Genomic DNA, 15,717 nt, shown 5'->3' with positions numbered 1-15,717 from the left:
GCTCAGTCGTTAGCTCCACATGTTGCCTAGGAGATGAAAGAGTTTCTAGGTTTGGTTTTAGCTGAAATGACTAATGCTGAGTGCACAGTGATGCAGAACAAGAAATACAGCCTGTGGAATGAAAAGTACAAGTAATTTGGAGCACCATGGTCAGATTCTGTATCAGAGAAAGAGTATAATGCTGAAACCATCTGGCCTGCAGCTATGAAAACACAGAAGAGTCATAAAACCAAGTTAACGGCAGCATGCCAAGGCCTTGTTAAAAATTGACACATTACTAAAACAAAGCAAGTTCTGCTGTAGCACCACCAAAGGCTCTCTCATAGGTCTGTAGAGCGTGTACTTACATTTTATAATATATCCAGTGGCAATACCTACCCCTGCAGAAGAAAAGTTGTTTCTAATGCTCCCTCTCTCCTGTCTTACAATGGTTCCATACCCATGGTAAATATTAAGAGCTCTGCTTGCCCTTCTTGCCCTTTATATATATATATATATTTATGCAACATACTGTAATTTGAAGTTTTATGAAAAATGATGAATCTTCTTAATAGGAGTAAATGAAAAGATCCAGCAGGTTGTGATAAATGAAGTATCCCCAAGCAGGATTCTGGTTGAGTTTAGGAATTTATTGGATGAATAAGAGCAAGCAAACAGCGCTGGGTGCACTGAGAGCCTCTGCTCTATCAGGACGCACACCCGTCACATCCCGAGTTCGCATTAAGTAGGGTAGGCCTTATACGTATTCATGACTTTTCCTCGAAGGGGCTGAAAAATGTTAATCATTTCTGGGAAAGGGTCCTCTGCTTCTCGCGCATGCTTTGTTCCATCTCGGGGGTCTTTTTCGCCCTCTTTAGGTGGTCGTTGGAGGAAGTCAGTAGTCTTCCTCACGGTGTCCCCCAGGCGACCTCCATGTGTGTACCTCTGCAAAACTGGTTCAAGCTAATCTCCCCAAAGCATCTGCCAAGCTGCTGTTACAAGAAGCAGAAACACCCTCCTTATCAAAACCTGGTTCAAGCTAGTCTTCCAGGACACCTGTCAAGCTGCCGTTACGAAAAGCAAGAACAAGTTACACAAGAACAAATAAAGTTACCAAAAATTATCATCCATATTCGTTGATCCACATTGACACGAATCAAGGGAACACATTTCACAAGGTGAAGCTGAAACTGAAACTAGGTCACTTTAGCTTAAAAATACCTCATTAGGATTTAAGAGTGTAAGTCGCCTGAAAACAGACCATAGGTGCTCACCAGAATTATCAGTTACAAACAGAAGCAAAACCTGGGTGTCTGGTTCAGAGACCACAACAAATAACCCAGCATTACCCCTGCAGCATTAATGAGAGAAGCTGCTGGTCGCTGGGCAGTGCTCACCGGGAGGAGCAGGCTCAGCCCCTCAGCAGCAGTCGCTTTTCCCCTCTCTGACACTTCAACCCTTTCCCACCTTTTCACATGGCTGATCTAGGGCACAGTGGGATGCATGGGACTACCAGCTGAGCCCCACTGGTGCCATGGGCCTGTGTGAAGCTGTTTCTGATAATGGTGAAGGGGCTATAATGGTGGCCCCTATAAGAAGCTGCTCAAAACTTTCCTGGCTGTAAGTCAGACCCACCTCTGAGATCTGCTGGCAGCTCGTGGAGGTCCCCATGGCAGAGGGGTGACTGTGCCCTGAGGGGATATGACTCTGTGGGGAGATGGCATTTTACACAAACATACTCCTCGTACATATAGTGCAGAGACCAGCTCTGCAGGTGCCTTTAGTTAAGAGCTCACACAATTGCTGAAGCTTTAATTTTTCCTTTTTCCTTCTATGTTTATAGTATACAACCTGAACTGCATCCTTTTTGGCTACAGTCTGATAAGTGTTTAACTTATCTGCAAACAATTTGTTTTGATATTGCAATATTACACTTTGACTTTACAAATCATTGTCATTCTATATGAGTGTTTTAATAACACCTTCTCCTTTTGTTGGAGCTGGTTTCACTTTGCTGTTAACAAAATCAATTCCTTTCTCCCCCAGCCCACAAGGTCCTTTTCTTTTTCAATAGACAATTTTTTTTCCCTCATTTAGGAATGTTAAGTTGAACTGATATGTTTATTTTACGAAACAATCCTCTCTGTGACACTACATTTATTTTGTCAAATGACAGGGACAACGAGAAAGACACAGACACCAGCAAAAAGACCAGTCCCACTTTACTGTCTATGTCAAAATGTCACAGAAAACAAGACAATGCATTCAGCCACCAGAAAAAGCCCACTACACTCTGGGCAACAACAACAAAAACAAAACAAAATGACACACGTAATTATTTATATATTATGCAAGTTTTCAGGTTGAGCTCACTCGATGTCAATAATTGGATCTAAGGCCCACAAACATACATGCTGCCAAAACTTGTTTCCTCATATATTGCCATCTTTCGTCTGCCCCAACTCTGGCCAAGAGACGTTTGGGGACTTAATTATTTCTTTAGACCACATAAAACAACAGTACTGTATCCTGAGTACCCGACATGTCTTCTCAGCTTTCCAACATCCTCCCAACGGATTATCTGGAGGAATGTTCCCGGGACCCTTTTCCTCGTCCCTTTTATTTTCCACTTGCCTGGCATTTCTGTTTCCCATTCTGGCTTCCCGAGACTTTTACTGTCACTCTGTTCTGTGCTTTTGCTTCATGCTTCTCTGTTTTCCTCGCAGAATAACAGAACCGCGGATCCAGACTCTACACTCACTTCGTACCTCTTGTACGTCTCAAGCACACACATGCATACAGAAAGTCTCTCAGAATGCCCCATCCAGGTAATACTTAATAGTCAATTTTCTTACCTTGGTCCGTGCACAGAGTTTCCTGGTCGATATGATTGTGCCTACTATTCCTATCCTTCCCCACTGTGGTTCACTGGGTCTGCCTTCAAAACTTGGTCTCAGGATCCAGTCAGCCTCTGGAACAAGATTGTCCCTAGCTTTTCTGTCTGCCTTCCTCCAGACCCTGGAAACCATATTGCTGTGCGCAGAGCTCACTCCCCATCCTCTTCTCATTTGCTTCCTCCTCTCTGCACTCTCTCTACTGCACCTGAAAGTGTGACGTTTGCAGACAGAACATGGACCATTTGACCTCACACAGTTTTCTACATTTTACTGACAGACAAGGAGAGGACATCTCAGTGTCATGACGCAACATATTACCAATTCATTTTGATTCTGCACAAGTGTCTTTCAAAACTTGGAAACACTTTTTTTTTCTTTCTTAGAAATAAAAGTCCTCCTGTGTGCTTCGCATTTATCTTCCCTAGATAACTCTTGGAGGATCTCCCAAAGACTTTGGAGTTAGGGTTTGATGCCTTAACCCTAATAACCTCTTAATCTTTGCAGTTTTGCTGGCTGATTGATTTAACATTCTTTTATGGATAAAAGCAATACCTGTGTACATTGTAATGGACAATAAATACTGACCCTGAAATAACAAAATACAATGAAAATGTATTAAAAACAATCAAACAAAACCAGTGAATGTGAAGCTTTTTATATTAAACTTGCAGTTTCTGAGTCTTCAGGCTTCTGAGAATATTCGTTTCTTCATAGCTGTAAGGGATAGAAATTTTTATACTAAAAATTCAGATTCTAGTAAGAATATACACACATTATTCGTGACCATAAAAATATTGCTGTACCTGGGATGAAACATGAAGTTGGAAGTGCAAGATGCATAGAAGGCCTTCAGCACTAACAGTCTCTTAAAAACAATTGACTGCATGAAATGTCTGAAATTTCAGCTAACATGTTGTGTAACCACTTAGCAGAAGATAAAGATTCTAGACTGTGAAAAAGGATATCCCTAAACGACCCTTACAACTAAGGCCCATGAGGAGTTTCTGTCCCACTCAAATCCAAAAGCTCTAGCTGCAATTTTTCAGTTTTATTCCCTCCCATTCCCCCAGGCCCTTTTCCTTTCTCCCAGGCTGCTTGCTTCGCTATTACATGTGGCTGCCTCTCTCCCACACTCACATAGTTCCCTACGGCAGTCAAACACAACAGCAAAGAGTGGGTATGGATGGCACAAAAGTCTCTGTGGACTGTTTCTAAATACATGCTTAGAAGGGAAAACAGCAGAAACATTTGTGGTGAACATGTTATTACAGACTTCATCGTTAATCACCAGGCAGCTGCAGGAATGCTGCTCTGCAGATCTGGCCACCCTAGAAACCTCCTGGAGGCACTTTGGGAATTTGTCCAGGATTCCACCAAAGTTCTGGCCAAGCAGCAATATCTTGGACCTCCATCCAAATCTCAAGCATAGTCAAAAAGCTGAACCTGCCTTAAGTTCACTGGAATTTATAACTAGTAACAATTTCATTTTCCTTACCTACACAAGAGGTTTATACTGGCTCAGAAGTCCAAGAAATTAGTCATGCATTGATGGAACCAAGGCAAATTCTCATTGTAGATGGAACCAAGAAACAGAATTCATAGCCATCACCCTCACAGCTGCAATCTCTTGTCCAAGGTCAGCTGAATCCAGCTCCTCCCTAAAACCTGTTAGGAGTCAGGCAAATTGCCAAGAAGCTTTGAGAGACCTGATTTCTCCTGCCAGGACTGCCAAAACAAGAGCAAGCAAGCAAGAATCGGTCACCTAGAGGGTGACCCCAACTAGCAGGAGGCTGGCAAGAATCACTCAGATAACCTGTTTTGCTGTCTCCTTCCACTTTAAAAAGGGACACTTATTCTGCACTCTATAGCAGAACCAATTACACAACATAGGTTTCAAACTTGTAATTAAGAGTGAATGCTTTGGCTTCAATATTGCTGGAGGGAAACTTTCACGCAAGGAAGCCACCATCTGTGACAGCAACATCACATGCCATACTGATAAAATACTAATTCGTGGCTAAATTTCAGTGTCACTTTTCCTAGTGGTAATTATACCTTACAATTTCTCCTGGTTTAGGTCCATCAGGGAACAAAAGACCACAATTAGCCTGAAGTACCAAAGACCTGAGGATTGCCAAAGGGCAGGGAGAGCTTAATTGCTGCTTAAGGTCCAGGACAAAACAGACCAGGCTACTCGGCTTGGGGAAGAAAACAAAAAATAATTTAATGCAAAACCAACTAAAGCATATCCATAAAACCCCAAAACATAACCAAAATAAAACAACACGGAGTGGTACAACAATGAAGAGTTGACCAGCTTTTTTAAGAACACCTTCTCCCCACTTCTCCCCTCTTCCCGGGCTCGGAGCCCTGATACCAGTGTTTTCACCTCCCCCTCCCCCCCCCCCCCCCGAACGACTCGGGGGGACAGGGAGTGGGGGTTTCAGTCAGTCTGCTCCTGATAGCTTCTGCCGTTTGTCCCTCCTCAGGGCAGGAGGGCTCCGCACCAGTCCTCCCTGCAATTCTGTGGGGTACCTCACACAAATGGCAGCCCAGCATAGGCTGCTCCGACGTGCATTTATCCCAAAGGCTACAACTGTAATAAGTGATGGTCAAAATTGTTATTGTTGAACAAATCGAGTAGGATTCAGTTATATTGTGCATATTGTTGTAAGCAATGACTGTGTTTGTGTAAGTTTGATTATGTTTTGTGGAACCTTGTAATAGTAGTTAAGTAGTTAAGCCAACACCTGGTCAGCGCTGGGATGGTGCAACAAAGTAGCGGAACTTCAGAGGCAGGAACACCCAGCAACATTTTTCACCAATCTGGAGCTGGTAGATGAGTGAGGACAGCGCGTAGACACTGTCGACTGACCAACCAGGGGCCGATTCGTCGGAGTGTCCCAGCCCATGAAGGGGGGGGGAATAACATATATAAATACATACGACAGGATGAATGTGTGTGCCGTGGCGGAACTGGTGAACTTCCCCCGGTCACCCAGCGCTGTTTGCCCTTTTATCGCTTGCTATAATTGGTGTAATAAAATTCTGTTTGGTTAAGAAAGCTTTAGAGGCTGATTCCTCAATAACACAACTCCTCTCTGCCTCTCATGTGGGGCTGCTCTGCGGCGTGCAGGCTCTCCAGCACGGCCTGCGCCATGGCCGCCTCCCCACACAGTCCCTCGCCCGTCTGGGCTCACTCACACGGAGCTGCTGGTGGCTCTCAGTCCTGCCATGGCCCTGCATGGGTTGCCAGGGTACAGCCTGCATTCTCACCACGGCTTGCAGAGAGGTCTCTGGTCTATTGCTTGTCCGTCCTTCCTTCTTCCTTCTCTGGCTGTGATGTCCGCGTGATCGCCTCCATCTTGTATCACACTTACACCTCCCGCCAAGCGCTTCAAGTTCCCGTCCCTAAATAGTGATGGCAGAGGCACCAGATTGGCCCAGCCAGGCCAGAGGCGGGTGTGAACCCAGGAGCCGGGGGGAGAGTCCAAAAACTCTTTACAGGGTCTTGACTGCAACCCCCTCCCCCTGTTACCAAACAGAAGCTGCTCCTTGCTAAACCATGACACAATTAAAGAGTTATCGAGGCTGTGTACAAACAAAATGTTTTCATGTGAAACAAGGAACACAATGAGAAAAGTACAGTGGCATTTATTAATAATCTATAGCATATATTTGCAAAAAGTCTAATTATTTTAAGGGCCAAAGGATGAAACTTCTGTGACAATGGATAGCCTCATCTTTTGGAACTGGAACTAGGTCAACGACAAACCAAATTAGCCAGTCAGCATGAAAAAGATGAATTAAGGGAAAATTAAAAACTACTATTAAAAATAGATTTCTAGCTTCTCTTGCTAAGCCCACCTAGAAGGGAAAGAACAGTGATACCAGGATGTCAGTGTCATGAAAAGGAATCAGGCAGTTTCAATCTGCTTTCAAGTTTCTGAACTGCAGTGTTATAAGAATCAAAGAGAAAAAATTCAGACCAGGATAGGAAGATATGGAAAGTACAGGAAAGTTGTAGCAGCCAGTTATGGAATACTTTCAGTATCTCTTTTTTTGAACAAAAAAATCAGATAGTTTGAAATTAATTCATCTTGGTGTCAAATCATAACAGTAAGATATTTTTATCTTTTTTAGTACTTTTTTTTTTTAAGCCAAGAGTATCTCGAAGCATTTTACTAGTTTTAGGTAGGTGTCAAATCTACTGGAAAGGAAATTTCTCTACAGGGCTGCACTGCAATGATAGGAGAGGAATTATGCACCTTTGTGTCCCAGCCATCTTCTGTCAAAGCACAGGTCAGAAGTGTAGAGCTGCCCTTATACTGGCATTCACTGTAAGTAAAATATACCTGGGAGCTGGAAGAAGGGGGAGCAAGGTCTGACTGTGTATTCAGTGGCTTTGGTTCATGGAAATGTAGACATATACTAGAAGTATATACAGAAAGCCTCATCAGGACCTGTGCACAGCTAAGTAGTTTAACATCTCATATACCTTAAATGCTAATTGCAACAGTAATAGTAAAAATAGTAATAATAGTAATATTTATTTGAATAAGATATATCCAAGATTAGAAGATCAATAACAAATCCAAACAAGAATTTCTGAGGAAGAACAGTTGTGAGAATATAAAGATCTGGCTTTGCTCTAGCTAGAGATAATGTTGCAAGACTATCAAAAGGCTTTTTCCCATTTTGCTAATTTTGTTTTCGAAGAAGATAGCCTAATAACTCAAAGTGTTTTGATTTTGACAGTTGCATATTTTAAAATAATGCATCTCTGTTGGTACTTCTCTGAAGAGCATTATTTATTAAGATTGTAAAGTCAATGCCACAGATCCCAGAAATAAGGCTGCTTGTACTTTGTGATTTGGGCTTTTGGTACCTATGTATTACGATGTTGCCTTTAATTACATGACTGTATTCTGTTGTCTCCAAGGGTTCCTGTTTGTGCAGTCACTGGGAAGCTATTCAGTATTATTTTTGTCTTCCTTACTCAATGAGTGGATTCAGGTCTCAGTTAAAATGCCTCCTCCACATCAAGTTCTGCTTATGAAACTATTCACTTGAAGTTTTGGATCAGCACTACTTTAACTACACTGAAGGCTTTATTGTAAATATTGAGGCGTTGCCTTAAAAGGATAGCAGACTTGATCTCTGCCAACAAGTTTGCATCATTTGGGAGAAGGCTGCTCTGCAACGCACTCTAAACTAGTACAAGTTGGGCCAAGTACAGATGTCACTCATGGTCCATTTGTTGGTTTGAAGACAATTTTGAAATTCCAATGTAGTTACACTGTAAATTTGTAGTACACCTAAACAAAATTCTTCTTCCTAAGGAGGAAAACTCAAAAGGAAGCAAATAGCTTCTCTTAATGGTCACATGCAGTCGTGGCGATGTTTCAAGCCCAGTCTATTGGTAATTTACTTTAAAAAAAGAAATGCTTCTTTCAGTAATAGAAGCAGCAGGGGCCTGTGACTTTTTGTAGAACAAGATGTTTCAGGTCAAGAAACAACAAGAAATGAGAAATAGCCCAAAGAAAGGACAATACAGTTACATCTCTTCCTCCTCTCTCCCTCCTCAATTTGAATAGGTGGGCAGTGAGTGTTTCATCACAAGCAAAATCCTAGTCGTGTGACCAACTTTCATCTAATTGCATGACTTGCTCTTCCCTTCTCCCTACCAAAGAGCTTTCTTACTGTTTGCTTACATGTGCTTTGTAAATCATGACACATGCTAAAAAGCAGTAGCTCCATGAGATATTGTAGTGGATCTGGGATGGTAGTGATTTTCCACAGCAGCTCCTGCAGTGCTGTGCTTACTGTTGATATCAATACTGTTCACCAATAGCTGTGGGTGGGCATGATCTTGGGAGGGACTATAGCCAGGACAGCTGACCCAGGCTGACCAAGGAGATATTCCATACCATATGACGTCAGCTCAGTAATATAAACTGGGGGAGAGGAGCAGGAAGGGGAGGCGAGATTCATTTCTGGCCTTCCAAAAGCAACCGCTACGCGTACTGAAGCCCTGCTTCTCAGGAGGTGGCCGGACATCACTGCTGATGGGAAGTAGAGAGTAACAGCTTATCTGCTTTTGCTTTGCTTCCCGCGCGTGCGGCTTTGCTGCTTATTTATTAAACTGCTTTTATCTCAACCCACGAGACTCCCATCTTATTTTCTCCCCTTCCCTGGCTTGCTGAGGAGGTGGGGGATAAAGCGTGGGCACCTGGCATCCAGCCAGGCTCAAACTACCACAGATATGCACAGATAAGTACCTCTGCTCATGAAGACCTAACAATGAATTTTAATAAGGCCCGATAAAATTATTCATCTAATGTCCACTTGTGTTTTTCCTATGTGACATAGGGATAGGCAGCATTAAATGGTGGCTTCTCTATATTTAGTAATCCCAGTATCAACTGAAAAGAATAGGACATGCATGAGTCTAAAATATTAGTGCACAGAAATGCAATGATAGCACTTAAAAATGCGTGCTACATGCTGTGACCATATTCTTTTTCTAGTTCAGGAAGAGATTATGATGGCTTCACTCTTCTCTGTCCACCTGGATACATATTTGGAGAGAAATGGACCAAAGCTATAACGTCCTAACCACCACCCTCAAGAAGTCGCTTATAAAAAGAGAAAAAACACAGAACCAGTAGGCATGATGCAGTTAAGGGTAGTTTCCACAGTAAGTATCTATGGCAAGTGTTTCTGGAGGTGGCTGCACCAGGGAATTTCTAGATTGTATTGGGACTAGAAGCCTTACCTTAATTGGGCTCATTTTTTCCTTTATGTCAGCCTGCCCACATTGTTTTCAAGATTTCCAGTGAGTAGCTTATGATGGGCAAATTCTGATCCTGAGAGTCAAAATCACTAAATTTATCTAAATCACTAAATCCCCACTAATCCTGTTGCTACGCTGAGTCAGAGAGTAGCAAAAAGCTTAATTGCTATAAATGCTAATAGTATGGGGGATATACTTCCAGATTTTCTCTCAAGGCTTCTAGTGTGAACAATTTAAAAAAACCCTGACTGTTGTTTTCCACAGCCTGTTCCTGACCCTCTGGCAAGTAAACACTGGAGATATTAAGACTATTAAAAGCTCTATCCCATTGCAGATAGTATAAAATGGGAAGGACTAAAAGCCTATGTACTACAGATACCAGATGCTGAAATCCATCAAGCAACTGATTTTACTCCTCACTCTCATAGGGAAATGCTAAGATGCAAAAGCAGTTTACAGTTCTAGAGGTAGCTTGAAATGGCTGTAAAAACTCCCAGCAAAGTCATGATTTTAAAAAGACTAACAAAAAAAAAAAAAAAGAAATGAGATGCAATTTCTTCACCTGATGGCACAGCACAAAAACTGGCAGTGATACTAAAGTGTGTCTTTCTACTTTTCAATACTTCTTACCCACAGCCCTTCTGAAATAGTAATCATATTCATAGAAATCTCCAAGAAGAAAGTGAAAACCAAGAAAGGTTTTCTCCCCCCCCCCTTCTTTTTTTTCAGATGTAGGTTTCATGGCAATTATTTGTGTCAATGCAGGGCAGCCATTTCAGACAAAGCGTAATGAGCAAGATGCTGATACTGTTTAAAATTATTTATTTCTGAGATTACCATGACTCCACTCACTATAAGGGACATTAGAATGTCTATTACTATGTCACCAGAGGGAGCATCAAAGGAGAATTTTCCCCTTTATACAGGCAGGGTACTGAAACACATGAGAGTTAAGTGATGTGCTTAAGACTGGGTAGGAAATTTGTGGGAGGGCAGGCAATTAAATCAAACCCTTCCAAATTCCAATTTCCTCTTCTTCCCACTTAATCAACTACTTCAAACTACTTCAAACTATGTCACAGTATAGCCCTTTGCAGCCATAGATAATTTTTTTTTTTTGGTCATATAAAAAATATACTGAGTCAACTGGTTAAAAGGGGTGCTATTCAGAGCAGGAATTAATGTTTGAGGAAAATAAAACAGAAGAGAATGTAAGGACAGAACTGAAAAGCAAGGGATGTGCTATGTAACAGTGCAGTTCAAAACAATAGCCAGAAAAAAAAATTAAACTGTCTCTGTCCTGGTGTAACCTGTTAAACTATATTTGAATTCATGAATGTGATGCTAAGTGCTCTGGGATGATGACACAGAGTCCTTAAGAAACTGCTTAGACGTCTACCCTTCTTGTTCACAGTTGAATAATCCCGAGTCAGCCTCCACAGTGTTGTTTCTATTCAAAACTTTCTGCAAGTATTTTTGTGGTTTCCATGATGCCTTTGTTGTGGAATCTAAAGCCTTCAGTCCCTCATACTACATATTTCTACTTCAGGAAGATCAGTGGGTTTAGATTCTTAAAATCTTTTTTGGAAGTGTTTAGGACAGCAATTACTTTGAAATACTTTTCAAAGTACTACAGGACATACTGAGCAGTCTCTTCTGTGCTAGGGAGTATTGTGTCCAGTTCTGGGCTCCTCAGCTCAAGAGGGACAGAACTTCTGGAGAAAGTCCAGTGCAAGGCCACCAAGATGATCAGGGGACTAGAACATAAGGAAAGGCTGTAGGAACTGGGGCTGTTTAGTCTAGAAAAAAGGAAATTGAGGAGGGATCTTATTAATATTTATAAGTATATAAATGGTGGGTGTCAGGAGGTTGGGGCATCCCTTTTTTCTATAGTAGTTACCAACAGGACAAGGGGTAATGGGATGAAGCTGGAACACAAAAAGTTCCATTTAAACATAAGAAAAAACTATTTTATTGTGAGGGTGATGGGCACTGGCACAGGCTGCCCAGAGGGGTTGTGGAGTCTCCTTCCTTGGAGGTCTTCAAGACCTGCCTGGACATGTTGCTAGGCGACCTGATCTAGGTTGACCTGCTTCTGCAGGGGGGTTGGATTAGATGATCTCTAAAGGTCCCTTCCAACCTCTGCTATTCTATGATTCTTTGATTCAATGCAATCTCATACTTAGTCCTGAAGGACATCTTTGGCTAGCAGAACTTTTGATTCACTGCTGCTCTCCTACAGAAAAAATTGTGTTGCAAAGAGCATCTCTTCCAGGGCTGCATGGAGATAGGAGCTACCACCTCATCTCTAGCTGCAGTGAGTGTGTGAAAAGACAGGCTGCTCAGGAGTTTCACAGCTGAAACTCTAGAGGTCGTTATAGACAACTCATGCTGTTCTGTTTGGTTTTGAGACCTGCAGGTGCGGGTCATCTCAGTGGTCAAAGCGCAGAGGGAAGAATACTTGCCTCCCTGGCAGCTCTGAACTGGGAAATTTTATCTGTGAAAGGTCTTAGTGCAAAGACAAACAAAGTGCCAGACTGAGCTAGCAGTGTGAGTGGGCTACGCAGGGCTTGCTCTGTGCTGTAAAATTCAGACAGTTCACTGAAATTACTGATTCATCATCCTACTGCATGAGTCGACAGAGATGGTTTTTTAATGAGGCTGTTTTATAATATATGAGTTACTTATTGCTAATGGGCACCTATTTTGCCTTTCTAGGTAAACCATGGGCTATTACCCAGCAGTAAATTGGCTGAGAAAAAGCAATGTCCTGTTTATAGAAAAATGAAAGAGACAGTACATATCAAAATTACCCCAAACCCAAACCACAAAAAATCCCCTTGCTTAATTTTCCACTTTGCCTTCAACTAAGGGAAAGCTTTCAAAAGTACAAAAAATGAAAGGGTTATTAAAGGCATTTTGAGGGACGCTAAGAACATGTGAAATTGTTTTCATCTTTCACATTTGCAGATAGTGATGACAACATCCACCTTATGGTCAGAACATTTCTGTGCCTCATAAGATCTTCGTTTCTGCTTGGAGGCAGAATCCGTTGACGGCTACTTCTTTCTACATTACTTTGTTTCCTCACTCTTGGCACAGCCATAGGTATTGTGTGAGACCAGCTTGACAGTGGCTGGACTTTTAAAATAAGATTCTCAATATGGCCTGCTCTGCTGAGCATTGTTGCTTTCCTGGTAGATAACAGAGCATGAGTAGTAAAGGTTAGATGGCAAAACACAAAGTGACTACAGACAGCTTGAGCCTCATTTTTTGTTGATAGGGGTTGCCATTATACTATGATTTCCCATGTGGTTTGTTGATACAGTTTGCTTTAATACATGTAAACATCAACCAGCTACCATGGATATGAGCCAAACCAGAGAAGAACCTCCTGCACACATCCAGGGAAACCTGTGTGTTTGAGTAAGCCCCTGTGCTGCCTCTACACCAATGCACGCAGCCTGGGGAATAAGCAGGAGGAACTGGAGATGTGGGTGCGGATGCGGGGCTACGACCTCATTGCAGTTTGCAGAGACATGGTGGGACAGCTGCCACAACTGGAGCACAGCCATGGAGGGTTATGTATTGTTCAGGAAAGATAGACTGACAAGGCATGGAGATGGAGTTGCTCTCTATGTGAGGGAGCAATTAATGTGTAGTGAACTGTGCCTGGGTGGGGATGAGGAGTGGGTAGAGTGCTTATGGGTAAAAATTAATGGGCAGGGCAAGGCAGGGGATATTGTTGTAGGAGTTTGCTACAGGCCACCTGATCAGGAAGAGGAAGTTGTTGAGGCCTTCTACAAACAGCTGAGAGCTGCCTCACAGTCACAATCCCTGGTCCTCATGGGGGACTTCAACCACCCTGATATTTGCTGGGATAGCCACACAGCCAAGCACACGCAGTCCAGGAGGTTCCTACAGATTGTTGACGACAACGTCGTGTCGCAGGTGATCGAGGAACCAACAAGGAAGGGTGTGCTGCTGGACCTGGTACTGACAAATAAAGAGTGCATGGTTGGGGATGTGAAGGTTGGAGGCAACCTCGGCTACAGCAACCACAAGATGATAGAATTCAAAATCCTGTGCGGAAGAGGCAGGACACAAAGCAGGACCATGACCCTGGATTTCAGGCGAGCTGACTTTGGCCTCTTCAAGGATCTACTTGGATGGATCTCATGGGATATGATTCTAGAAGTGCCCATGAGAGCTGCTCAGTCTTCAAGCACCACTTCCTTTAAGCCCAGGATCAGTGTGCCCCAACACACAAGAAAGATGAAAAGGAGGTAGGAGGCCTCCATGGATGCACAAGGATCTGCTGGGACAACTCGGGCAGAAAGCAGCCATCTATGAGAGGTGGAAACAGGGGCTGGCTTCTTGGGAAGAGTATAGGAACATTGCCAGGGCATGCAGGGGTGCAACTAGGAAGGCTAGAGCCCTTCTAGAATTAAATTTAGCCAGGGAAGTTAAGGACAGTAATAAGGCATTTTTCAAGTACATCAGCAGCAGAAGGATGACGAGGGGGAATGTGGGCCCGCTGCTAAACACTGAGGGTGCCCTGGTGACCGAGGATGCAGAGAAGGCTGAAGTACTGAATGCCTTCTTTGCTTCAGCCTTTACGGTGAAGGCCGGCCCTCGGGAAGCCCAGTCTGGCAAGGGTAACAGGATGGCCAGGACATAAGAGGACTTACCCTGGGTGGAAGAGGAAGAGGTTAAAGACTTGTTGGCCAAGCTTAAGGCTCATAAGTCAATGGGTCCTGTTGGGATACATCCTAGAGTGCTGAGGGAGCTGGCTGATGTGATTGCTAAGCCTCTCTCCATCATTTTTGAACAATCATGGAGGACAGGTGAGGTGCCTGAGGACTGGAGAAAGGCCAATGTCACACCAGTCTTCAAAAAGGGCAAGAAGAACAACCCAGGAAACTACAGGCCGGTCAGCCTCACCTCCATCCCTGGAAAGGTGATGGAACAACTCATCCTGAATGTTATCACTGAACATATGAAAGAAAAGATGGTTATCAGGGAGAGTCGCCATGGCTTCACCAAGGGGAAATCCAGTTTAACCAACCTAATATCCTTCTGTGATTGCATAACCGGCTGGCTAGATGAGGGGAGAGCAGCGGATGTCATCTCCCTTGACTTCAGCAAGGCTTTTGACACTATCTCCCATAACATTACCATCAGAAAGCTGAAGCAGTGTGGCTTGGATGAGTGGACAGTGAGGTGGATCGAGAGCTGGCTGAATGACAGAGCCCAGAAGGTGGTGATCAATGGCACAGAATCGAGTTGGAGGCCTGTGGCCAGTGGAGTTCCACAGGGATCAGTTCTGGGGCCAGTCTTTTTCAACATCTTCATCAACAACCTGGATGAGGGGACAGAGTGTACCCTCAGCATGTTCCCTGATGACAACAAATTGGGAGGACTGGCTGATTCTCCAGAAGGCTGTGCTGCCATTCAGCGGGATCTTGACTGGCTTGAGAGTTAGGCAGGGAGGAACCTCATGAGGTTCAGTAAGGACAAGTGCAGAGTCCTGCATCTGGGAAGGAACAACCCCATGCACCCGTATAGGCTGGGGGTTGAACTGATGAAGAGCAGCTCTGCAGAGAGAGACCTGGGAGTCCTGACTGATAATAAGCTAAACATGAGCCAGGAATGTGCCCTCATGGCCAAGAAGGCCAATGGCATTCTGGGATGCATCAAGAAGAGTGTGGCCAGCAGGTCAAGGGAGGTTCTTCTCCCTCTCTACTCTGCCCTGGTGAGGCCTCATCTGGAGTCCTGTGTCCAGTTCTGGGCTCCTCAGCTCAAGAGGGACAGGGAACTGCTGGAGAGAGTCCAGTGGAGGACCACCAAGATGATCAGGGGACTGGAACATCTTTCATATGAGGAAAGGCTGTGGGAACTGGGGCTGTTAAGTCTAGAAAAGAGGAAACTGGGGGCAGATCATATTAACTTTTACAAATATCTAAATGGTGGATGTCATGAGGTTGGGGCATCCCTTTTTTCTATAGTAGCTAGCAACAGGACAAGGGGTAGTGGGATGAAGCT

The sequence above is a fragment of the Colius striatus genome, chromosome 2, assembly GCF_028858725.1.
Source record: "Colius striatus isolate bColStr4 chromosome 2, bColStr4.1.hap1, whole genome shotgun sequence".
NCBI lineage: Eukaryota > Metazoa > Chordata > Aves > Coliiformes > Coliidae > Colius > Colius striatus.
Note: the sequence above shows the minus strand (reverse complement) of the source record.